This window comes from Sciurus vulgaris, assembly GCF_902686455.1.
Source record: "Sciurus vulgaris genome assembly, chromosome: 13".
In the NCBI taxonomy this organism is placed as follows: Eukaryota; Metazoa; Chordata; class Mammalia; order Rodentia; family Sciuridae; genus Sciurus; species Sciurus vulgaris.
Window position 1 is genome coordinate 57,918,992 of NC_136474.1, and position 12,465 is coordinate 57,931,456.

The 12,465-nt window shown below is 41.1% G+C and overlaps 1 long non-coding RNA gene across 1 annotated transcript; it reads left to right on the forward strand.

Annotated features, from left to right (window-relative positions):
• Window positions 1-2,457: 2,457 nt before the first annotated feature.
• On the forward strand, window positions 2,458-5,659 carry LOC306642552. Its single transcript, XR_013758595.1, has 3 exons — window positions 2,458-2,601; window positions 5,285-5,415; window positions 5,536-5,659. It is a non-coding gene; the product is annotated as an uncharacterized lncRNA (long non-coding RNA).
• The last annotated feature ends 6,806 nt before the right edge of the window (window positions 5,660-12,465 follow it).

A 12,465-nucleotide genomic window follows, 5' to 3' on the forward strand; every position in this document is an offset into this window, starting at 1 on the left:
GCAAGTTTCTATGTTGGCAAGGGTTACAGACCAGTGAGCATCGAAGTGCTAAAACCTCCTGGAAAATTTCCAAACCTGGGTGCTCATTTGGGTAACATCTTGTTTTATCAAGTTTCTTCCGATCCCAAGAGAAAGACTATTCAGTAAATATTCCATACTAGAGATTTTAGGACAGCAAAAAAGGAGGTCTGCAAAAAGTTCAGGGATGTTCAGAGTGGGTCCTCCCTTCCTTGTGTGCAGACCGGAATGCCTTGTAAAAAATATTGACATCAGCATCTTTATTGTACCCCTTTCACAAGGTTTTCTAGCCTCCACTTTGTTTAAAGTTGATGAAGATGAATTTAATCCCTTTCAAGACATGTTATTCTCTTTTCAGGAAGCTCATAGTAGTTACAAGTCTTTTGCTTATGTTCCTTCTAAATGTGTCCATTGGTACTACCCAGAACCCTTTTATACAGGTGGCATCTTTCAGCTACATCCAGGTAGCCTTGATACCCATTCTATTCTATTTATCTTCTCTTATCTGGCTCCTGAAAGAGGTAGGAGGGAACTATGTGTACACAATATGCATAGCTTGGAAAGGGACTGGAGTGAATTCCTGCTAAGTATGAATCCAACTGTCTTTTATGTACTTTATATGCAGAAACTTAATAACAATAACAAAATTTCTAGAAGACATGGGGAACTAGAATGCCTTTACAACCCACTGGGAATTTTTTTAAAGTAGGTATTATTTTTCTTTTTTCTTTTTCAGTTGATGATAGCTCATTTTTGCTGTGATTCTTTTTTTTTTTTTTTTTTGGTACTAGGGATTGAACCCAAGGATGCTTAACCACTGAGCCACATCCCCGGCCATTTTTTGTATTTTTTTTTTCTTTCTTTTTTTTTTTATTGTAAACAAATGGGATACATGTTGTTTCTCTGTACATAGAATAAAGGCATACCATTTGTGTAATCATAAATTTACATAGGGTAATGTTGTTTGATTCATTCTGTTATTTTTTTCCCTTTCCCCCCACTCCTCCCACCCTCTGTTCCCTCTATACAGTCTTTTTTTGTGTTTTATTTAGAGACAGGTCTCACGGAGTTGGTTAGGGCCTTGATAAATGGCTGAGGCTGGCTTTGAACTTGCAATCCTCCTGCCTCAGCCTCCCAAGCTGCTGTGATTACAAGTATGTACTACCATGCCTGAACTCAGGGCCACTTAATTATTGAGCCACATTCCTAGTCTTTTTTTTTTTTTTTTCCAAGACAGGGCCTTGCTAAATTGCCGAGTCCTCCTTCCTCAGCCTCCCAAGCCACTGGGATTACAGGCATGCCCAACACTCTGTAATTTTAAAATAAAATAAAAAAGTGCTAAAGGTTGACATTTTGACTGAGTGAGGGCAGGTAACAGGTTCTGTGGACTGCACAATTCTTCCTTGAGTGACCCAGGAGGATTTAAATAGCTCAACGGCCAAGTTTATGTTCATCTTGATATTACCAGTTCCTAGTAATTTTGTACAAAGTTGGCCTTGATAAATGCTTGTTGAATTCAATTTACTTGAGTTTCCAGAAATAGAGAGATCATCAGAGAAAGATAGAGACTAGGAAAAAGGGATTGAACTAATTTCAAGGAAGATTTTCAACATACCCTTCTTATCTTGTTCTCCTGCCTATGAAAAATGTCCTCAAGAAGATGAAAAATTATACTGACAAACATTTGGCAAATATCTAGGGACCCTCCTACCTCCACTCAAAAAACTTTTGTCTTTTAACATTTTTTTTCACTTATTTGTTTGTTTTTGCAATACTGAGGTTCAAACCCAGGGTCTTATGCAGGCTAGGCAAGTACAATCCCAGCCCTAAAGCTCTCTTAAAGTATCAGTGTTCTGATAACCCCAAAGCATCACAGCCTGTGTCATCATTGGCATTCTTTCCCTTCAAGTCACTGTGTATTTTAAACACAGACTTCTAGGGAGAGTGTTTTTAAACTAAGGAGAACTTGTAGTAATAGGCAGAGACACTTTGGAAATTATTTTGATGGCACGTGCTTAAAATTAGGAGCCAGAGAAACTCAAGTCTAGGACTTGACAGAGAGATAGAGAAACCCCCAAGAGAAAAGTTGGGGTGGGAGAGAAGCTGAGTCACAACCATGGTGACAGTGCAATTTTCTGGAACTCCCCAAAGCATTCTGACCCAATGGCCTAGTTCATGGAGGATGGGAGTCCTGTGGTTGACAGCAAAGTGCAATTGGCAGACTCTTGTAAGGACAAAACACCTTGTGGATACGTGCCTTTATTTAAGGACTGCTTGTACTTTAACCAGATACTTAGATTAGCAGCAGAACTTGCCTTGTTGCAGGAAGCAGGACTGTTTTCCAAAAGTGAAACAGGCACCAGTCTTGGGACTTGGCCCTGAACTTGCTCCCATAGGAAGGGGGTGGGAGAGTCTGACTCAGCTAACAACAGAAATGCAGCCAGAAGAGCAGAGGACAAGGTCCTCATAGGAGGGCATCAACTTTGGGGAGAACTTTTGCTTGATGGTGACCTCCACTCACCAGAAAGCCTGGGTTTCAGGGACAGGTTCTCTGTCCCCACAGAGAGGACAAGCAAATACAAGGCAAAGTTCTCGAACCAGCTCTTGTATCCAGTATGGGTAGATGGCCTGGGACAGTACATGTGGCACTTGTCTTAATATAAAAATCTTCCCTTTCATCTTGAACATGGTCCTGCTTAGGACAATAAATCATGTCATTTTTGGCATGGAACACTTGGAAGGATACCAGACAAACAACTTTTGCAACAGGAACCAAGGCAAAGGCCAGCTTTATAAACTGGGACAAGAGGGGATCAAGGTGAGAACAATGGCCCAGGACACCGAGTGGGATAAGTCTGCTACCTTTGTAGTTACTGGAAATCTTGAAGATAGTTCTAGCTACATCCCATGAATAGAAATGGGAGTCTATCTTCATTCACAATGACCCCTGCAACCCTACAAAATAGAGAGGGTTATGTTCTTCATAAGTGTTTTTTTTGGGGGGGAAGGCGGGAGTATTGGGGCTTAAACTCAGGGATGTTTAACCACTGAGCCACATCACATCCCCAGCCCTTGTTTTATATTTTGTTTTGAGACAGGGTCTCACCAAGTGGCTCAGGACCTTGCTAAATCACTGAAACTGGCTTTGAACTCATGATTCTCCTGTCTCAGCCTCCCGAGTTGCTGGATTACAGGCATGCACCACCATGCCTGGCGTTCGTTTGTCTGTTTTTTAATACTGGCAATTGAATCGAGGAGCACTACATGCCTGGGTTTCTCTCAGTACCACTGAGCTACATCCCAACATCCCAGTCCATTTTATTTTTTATTTTGAAGCAGGATCTCACTAAGTTGTGTAGGTTGGCCTCAAACTTGCCATCCTCCTGCCCCCATCTCTCGAGTAGCTGGGATTACAGGGTGCACAACCATGCCTGGTTTACAACTGCATATCTATTTGCACCCTTGTAGTTGACAGTCACTGATTTACTTAACATTTAACGTAGTATTAACTATCCTTAAAGAAGACAAATTCTTCCATGGCCTGTTCTTTCCAAATGTATGGACACTGTGCCACATAATGCATAGGTTACAAGTTGTTTCAAGTCTAATTGGAAAGTGAAATAGTTACAAAAATTTTAAATAGTCCAAGACACCAACATAAGAGATATTAAAAATTGGTGGTCGGCCAGTTGCAGAGGCGCATGCCTATAATTAGGAGGCAGAGGCAGGAGGATTGCAAGTTCAAGACCAGTTTGGAGAACTTAACAAGACCCTGACTCAAAATTACATCCCCAGTCCTTTTTTATTTTGAGACAGGGTCTCACTAAATTGCTTAGGGTCTCCTTAAATTGCTGATGCTAACTTTAACTTGTCATCTCAGCCTCCCGAGTCACTGGGATTATAATTAGCGCCACCCGGTCAACTGTAATTTTTATGTGAGTTTAAAGGGAAAGAGTCACCACTTCAGGTTGAGAAGAGTAAAGAAAACTCATGTAGGAAATTGGACTTTAGGTCTTGAAGCATTTCCCATTTATTAAGTACTTATTACTTGTCAGGCATTTTCACATGTAGATTTTTTTTTCACATGTGGATTCTTATTACTCAGAACAACTCTATGAAACTGGTATTCATATCCATAGTCTTCAAAGAAGAAAAATGAGGCTGAGAGGGTTTAAGCGATCTGTCCTCCATTGCTCAGCCAGTAAACAGCAGAGAGGGCTCAGACCCTCTTCCTTCCAAGTTTCTGTTTTTCCCAAGGGCGGTGGGGGAGAAAAACACACACACACACACACACACACACACACACACACACACCAAGCAACGGTCTCCAGAAAGTCTGAAGAGTGGGAACAAGGATAGAGAGATCTAATTATGGAAGGTGTGTTTAGATTTCCCCAGCAGTCCTATTTAACAGGAATAGAGATTTCAGGAAAGTGAAAGAGTGGCATTCCACCTAAAATATTAAGTAAGGAAAAGTTTGTGAAAGGTTTGAAATAGCTTGGTGCAGTGGTGCACATCTGTTATCCCAGTGACTCTGGAGGCTGAGGTAGGAGGCTGAGGCAGGAGAATCACAGTTTGAGGCCAGACTGGTCACCTTAGCTAGATTGTCTCAAAATAAGGAAATAAGGGGATATAGCTTAGTGGTAAAATACCCTTGGGTTCAATCTTCAGTACAAAAAAAAAAAAAAAAAAAGAAGAAGAAGAAGAAGAAGAAGAAAGAAAGAAAGATGAATGAATGAATGAAAGGTTGAATGTCTTGAAATAGCAGTGCAAAGAGTGGTGGGTGATTGTTAATGTTTGGGCCTGCCCCTTCATGCTGGTACCCAGAATGGACAGGAGCTCTGGGTTCTGGGTTGTGCCCACTCAGGTTGCAAGGGCAAGTATTCGGAGGAAAGAGTTGGGTAAGGCAAGGAGGGAGAGGAAGGAAAGGAGGGGGTGGAAAGAGGAAGAGATGGAGGAAAGGCAGGAAATGGAAAGAAAAAAAAACTAACCAAGAATTGACAGATAAATGACAAACTAGAAAAGAAAGGGAGATGCTGGAGTTATGTAGCACATACATCAAAAGCTTTAGAGTTGGTCGAGTTTAAATCTTGGCCTTCCCACCTATTATGTGTGACCTTGAACTGGTCACTTTACACCTCCTCGTTTATGAGATATGCCTACTTTCTGGTGCACTTTGTGTTGACTCCCCAAATCCTTTTTACCTCTGCTGATCCAACTAAGCTAATCGTGGTAATCCCATTCTCTTTGCTAATGATTGGTTTAGGGATGACTAATGACATATGAAGAAGGATGCTATGGGTCAAATTATGATTCCACAAAACTCCTGTGTTGAAACCCTAACTTCCAACGTGATGCACTTTGGAGGTAGGACGTTTTGGATTGAATTAGGTATAGGTAAGTTTATGAGGGCAGGGCCTTCATGGCAGAATTAATGCTCTTAGAAGAAGAGACATCACAGACCTTTTTCTCTCTCTCATTCCCTCCCTCTTCCTCCCTTTCCTCCCTGCCTCACAGATCCAGTGAACAGATGACCCCTTTGCATACCAAGGAGAGAGTCCTCACCAGAACCCTACTGTGGTGACATCCTGCTCTTGGACTTCCAGGTTCCAGAACAGTGAGAAAATAAATTGCATTGTTGAAGCCACCCAGTCTATGGTATTTTGTTATGGCAGCTCCCACTGAGTAATAGAAAGAGCTTAATGGAGGCTTCTGAAGACTTTTTCCTTGCTCTACCAAAGGAGAATCGTAAGAAGTCTCTTTTTTTTTTTTCTTTTTTTTTATTCTTTTATGGCACTAGGGATTGAACCCAGAGGTGCTCTACCACTGAGTTATAATCCCTAACTTTAAATTTTTTTTTGTTTTGAGATAGGATCTTGGTATGTTCCCACGGTTGGCCTTGAACTTTTGATCCTCCTGACTCAGCATTCACAAGTTACTGGGATTATAGGCATGTGCCATCATGCTGCAATTAGAAGTTTCTTTCTTAGTCATACATCAAAAAAATATATAAATAGCCCCAACTGTCACCAACACTCATTCTACACCACCAAAGAAATCAGCTTCAGAAGAAAACAAACATATAGTACTAAAATCGCAGGGAGATGGAGAGAGAACCATGATCAAACCATGCCTGAAGCCAGTAATATTGTACTTCCTGCTAGAGGAATCAATACAATCTCCTTTTTTTTTTTTTTTTTTTTTTTTTTAAGCAAGTTTGAATCAAGTTTCTTTTACTTGCAGACTATGTGGCAAGTTAATGTTATTGTGAAGATAAAAATCAAATAACTGAAGACTTGGTCCAGTGCATGGTGTATACAAATGATCTTTATTATTATTTTAGGTAGGTGGCTATTTTTGGTTGGGAGGTAGTCCTAGGGATGAAATCCAGGGTTTCATACTCAGGTTAAGCAAGTGCTGTCCTTACTGAGTTACATCTCCAGCCCAGGTGTCTAATCTGTAAGTCATTCAATGTAGTAATTATGACTGGAAGACCTATCTATCAGAAACTTCAGGATTGAGGATGTAGCCCAGTGGTAGAGTGCTTGCCTAGCAGGTATGAAACCCTGGGTTCCATCTCCAGTACCACAAAAAGGAGAAAATGAAGGAGAAATTTCCAGGTAACCCAGTGGGATATACCTACATAGTCTCTGGTGGACTGGGAGAAGGCCAGCAGAGGAAACAAAGCAGGACTCACATAAATGTCAGCGACTACAGAACTGTACTCTCTCTTCTGATTTCCAGTTTTCATCTAGGGATTTTCCTACGGTCCTAATGAGTCAGCCAGCTATGCTTTAGAAACTTCCTTAAGTTCTTTCTTTGCTTTCCTTAGAGCTTCCACTACTAGTTTCTCTGGAATGCACTCTTATATAAACTCAACTTCTATTTAAATATCTGTACTAAATAAAGAGGTGAAAAGTAGTAAAATCAAAGTAGCTTATTTAGTTCTATTTAATTGTACTTTTTAAAAGATAAAAATGATTTAATTACATACTTAGAGTAAAACAACAAAAATATCTGAAAATTGTCCCCAAAACCACATTGTTTACTTGATGCCGAGCAGCTCCTAAACAAACCAATGTAGCCAGGAAGATGGTTGCTCGAGGGCCCTGGACTGCTCTTCCTTGAATTGTTGTAGCTGGTAATTAAGCTAGTATACATAATATGATTGTTAATGTTTTCTATTTTTATCAAGTTGCTCTTCTAAATTCTGAAAACTATTTAGTCCTTGAATACTTATGAAATCATTTCCTTGTTATTAAGAAGTATGTAAAACAGATTAAATTAGCAATTATGACCCTAAAGCAAATATTAAGGATATGTGCAAAGTTTGACTACAAGGATATTCCTTGGAGCATCATTCATAATAGCAACCAAGAAAGTAACCAAATATTCAATCATAGGAAATTGGTGAAATCAATGATGATTACTGCATACAATATCATTTAAAATACATGGTAAAATTCCACAAATTCTGACATGTTTAAATAAATAATAACATGAACCAATAAAGATATTTTATATAATTTTATATATATATGTATATGCATATATATATATATATATATATATATATATATATATATTGGTACCAGGGATTGAACCTAGGGGTGCTTAATCACTGAGCCATACCCCTACCCCTTTTTATTTTTTATTTTGAGACAGAGTCTCACCAAGTTTCTTAACTCTCCCTAAGTTGCAGAGGCTGACCTTGAACTTGTGATCCTCCTGCCTCAATCTCTGGGATCACAGGATTACAGTTATGTTCTACCATGGCTGACTTCCATAATCATATTTATTAATATAGAAAGATGCTCTTGTCAGCGGAGTAATTAACAGAGACAGTAATGACTATCAAAATTGTAGGTAGCAGCATCACACACACAACCCTATGTTAGAAAATCAAGGGAGCCCTACAAAGGTATACCAGAGCACCCAGTAAAGTGTGGAGTTACTGTGCCTCAATCATGGTGCCCTGTAGGAAGAAATTCTTGCAAATATATGTGGAATGCCTCATGATAACCACCAGAAATACAGTGGTTAAACTGGAGAGGGATAGAAGAGATCTTGCATCAGTGTTTGAGGAGCTAAGAATCAGTGAACTTTGAATGATGATTGTTAATATGATTTGTGTGTGTGTGTGTGCATGCACACACACACGCACACACACACACATACACATATATATACTTTTTTTTTTGGTACTTGGGATTCATCCCAGGGGCACTTTAATCACTGAGCTACATCCCTCTAGTACTTTTTATTCTGAGACAGGGTCTTGCTAAGTTGCTGAGACTGACCTCAAACTTATAATCCTCCTTCCACAGCCTCTGAGTTTTGCTGGGATTGGAGGAGGGTGCCACCATGCCGGCTCAGCTTGGCCTTCTTTAGTTAAAGTCTGAAAATTTCCAAATTCATTAATACTTTATATTTATTGCCTATAAAACCAATTGAACCAGTTGGATTACTAATGGAGTAATGTATGACTCACTCCCCCATGTCCATTACTTTATTTATCAATGGTTCAACCAAATGGTTGAGAAACTGTTAGTAGCTATAGGGTATGCCCCAGCACAATAGGCCCGTTCCATTCCTAGTGATTACTTTAGGATCTCAGGCCTAAGTTATCCAGATCATTCTTATTTTAAGAATGGATATGATCCATTCATGCCAATAAGGGAAGTTTGTCAAGGATTTTTTCCCCTTTTTTTCAGTACTGGGAGTCAAACCCAGGCACTCTACCACAGAGCTATATTCCCCAGCCCCTATTGAGGATTTTAAAAAAATATTCTCTGCAGGGTGTTGTGGTGCACAGTTATAATCCCAGCAAGTTGGGAGACTGAGCAGGAGAATTGAGTTTTGAGGCCAGCCTCAGCAATTTAGAGAATCTCAAAATAGAAAATAAGAACTGGTAATATAGCTCAATGGTAAAGTACTTTGGATTCAATCCCCTGTACCAAAAAAATAAAAGAAGAAGAAAAGGGGGACGGGAGGAGGGAAGAAGAGAAAGGAAGAGGAGCGACAGAGGAAGAAAGAAAGGCAATCAATCAAGCTATGTATTGAATATCTTGTGACCATTCAATCCCTAGGGGATTCTCATGACCTAGAAAGTCTAACATCAGGAAATGGGTTGCTTAATAGATATATACAATCCTGAGGGGAGGGCTGTATACTCAGCCCAGCTATGGCCAAAGAGTTCACTGGGTAAAGCAGATCCTCCCAGGAGACAGAACCAGGGCTTGCAGTGCTAGGGCTCGAACCCAGGGCCCTGTTCTTGCGAGGCAAGCACTCTACCAACTGAGATATATCCCCAGCCCAGAACCAGGGCTTTCTGAGGAGATCAGAAAGGGAAATCCTCAGCTGGTACATGGGCGCATGCCTATAATCCCAGTGATTAATGGGGCGGGGTGGGTAGTGAGGCAGGAGGATTGCAAGTTCAAGGCCAGTCTCAACAATTTAGCAGCCTCTAAGACCCTGTCTCAAAATAAAAAATAAAAAGGGTTGGGGAAGTAGCTCGGTGGTAAAGCACCGCTGGGTTCAATCTCTAGTACAAAAAAAAAAAAAGAAAGAAAAAAAGAAAATGGCAACCCTCTTAGGGGCGCTGCCTCACACTCCCAGTGTGGATTATCTTGCCCCTGCCTGTCACAGAATTCTGATATCCTACTGAAAAGGATATATGTATCTTGGAAGAATGAGTACTGTGTGTTGTGCCCTGCCCCCATCTTCCAACTTTTCAATCCATTTTCTTGTTCTTTGCATACTGGGATATTGGGAGGTGATTTATTGTTCAGGCATAGGCCCTCTGAGGAGCTATGACTGGAATTGAAAAAGATGATAAGACAATGCCCAAATTGCGGAACTTGGTGCTAATGTCACAATTGGATGAGGCTTTGGGTTGACCCTGGGTGAAAGCATCTCATGTAAGCGGGGTCATTTATGAAGATATACATAGTGAGGACCAGGCATGTTGGTGCACACCTATAATCCCAACAACTTGGGAGGCTGAGGAAGGAGGATGGCAATGCCCAGGTCAGCCTCAGTCTCTTAGCAAGACCCTGTCTCAAAATAAAATAAATAAAAGGACTGGGGATATAGCTCAGCGGTAAAGCTGGACTCAATCCCAGTACCACAATAAAAAAAAAAAAAAAAAAGAATGAATGAAGATATATGTGGTAGATACAGCACCACCAGATCTTCCCTCCATGACCGAGGCACTCATTCCTGCCAGCTGCCAAGAGTGGTGTCTGCTAATGGCTCACAGCCTAGTGCCTGCCAGTCTAGGAATTAATCTCTCTCTGAGATACTCCTATCTTCAGGAGAAGCCTGTATCCAACACTACTTACAGGGAGGAGAGGGGTGTGAGGAGAGGAGAGGTACAAAGTCCTCAATTAAGGACAACTCTAGAGGGTCATCCCTGCTCCACCTAACCAGGGAAACTGGCTGGGGCCTCTCTGACAACCGATTTAGTTCGACTTCTCTGCCCAATCCTGCTTCCTTCTCTCACTCTCAGTGGTTGATCCGATAACTTTCCTGCCCCTGGTTTTCGTGCTGATTGCTTCTCAGTAAGGAAGGGGGTGTGTAAGGATGCTAGCAACCAAGGGGGCGGGCCTAAGTGTAGAGCAGACACGGGGTGGTAGGATCTCCATCAACTTCCCCCACTCCAGCGTAGCAGCCATGTTCCTCAAGAAAGTGACCCTGATGAATCTCCGTCCCACTTTTAAGAGATTGGTTCAGGAACTTGGGACTACCCTAGCATGTGCCTGTCCCCTGCTACTGTATTGTAACAAGGATTAGAGCCAGTGTAGATTTGCTGGGGAACATTAGAGGAGTGTCCTTACACTAGGAGGTGGCACTGATCTCACCATTTGCCTAAGGAGGAAGAGGGCCCAGAGGCAATCAAGAGAAAACAGGACAATGGTGCTGGGCCCTCTGGAACGTGTCCCAAGTAGCCTGATTGCCTCTGGACTGGTAGCCACTTGAGCCCATGATCCCCGTGTGGGCGTGAGATGGATTGTCTTCACTTCAAGCTGAGGGCTGGAGCAGCTCCAGGGTGTCACTTAAACCATCTCCCTCCCCAGACCTATCCATGTTTTCATGAGACTGACAATGGGGAAAATGTTGAGGGCATTTATTTCTTCAAAAATGAATTTGGACTCTTGGTTGCAAGTAACAAGCGCTGAAGTTAGTAATCCTAAGCAAAAGAAAGAAATTGTTTTGGAAAATTGGGATATTTCACAGAACCCAAGCACAGAGTCACAGCTGGGCCTGGGAATAAGCCAAAGCCTAAAACATTGTGGGGGATCTTAGGGTTCTCATTCTCCATCTTTCTCCAGAATTTCTGCCTTCTTCTCACTGCCAGAAGACTCTATTCTTCAGTTTACAATGGACATAAGTACACAAAGCTTTTGAATTCCACATGTTACAGCTAATGTGGAGAGAAACTCTTTAATTTTTTTCTTCCTCCCACTTTTTCTCCGTTCTCTGTCTTATGAAATCCATCCTCCTGAATTTCAAAATCTGTACACAATAAATTTTGCCTTAGCCCAGCAGGAGTCAGGTAGCCTGGGGGAGGGAGACTGGGGGAGGGAGGTGGGGTTCAAGGTCATTTATAGGAAAGTGGTAACTCTGATTGAACCCAAAAGATAGAGTGGGTGGGGAAACCATAAATGGAAAAGAAGTTCCCAGTGACATTCATATGAACAATAATGAAAGGGAATATGAGAAAAGTGAAAGCATTTATCAAAGTTATAAGGTTATTTATGAAGTTATTCTTTTACAACACTTACAAACTGGAATTTTATTGTAACAGACCCCTGTCTACATTGTAGCCACACTTCATGACCTCATACCACTTATAACTTCAAATGGGAAAAATAATACCTCCAAGAATTAAGAATGAAACAAGTTAACCTATGTAATATACCTAGCATTATATTGGTACATAATAAGTGCCTTATGAGAAATAGCTGATATTACTTCTGAATTTTCCTTAATTGGTTAAAACACTTTAAAATATTGAAAAATGAAAGTTCTTAGCACATATAAGGTCCTGGGTTCAATTCCCAGCATCCCCCACCCCCTAAAATTAAAATACCATTTTAACAGCAAATAAAAATTGGAAAACAGGTAAATTTCTGCTGCTTTGTCTGAAACAAGGTGTAAATCACTGAGACCTTGACAATCTTTGCTCAGGACTGTGCACTGAGATTGGGTCAGTTGGTTTGCTATGACAGAGGTTCATGGTCCCTGAGATACAGAGTCTGCAAGCTGCATTGCAGTATTGATTAACTGTGAGGGAATGTTCTCCACAGGAGATTTGACAATAGCAGAAGCATTAGCGGCATCTCCTTGAGAGCCATCTGGCATTGATTTTTCCACTATACTTCCTGAGGGAGGATGCTGCAGAGCCTTAGAGTGAAGAAAACAATAGTTCTCCTCTTACCTCTG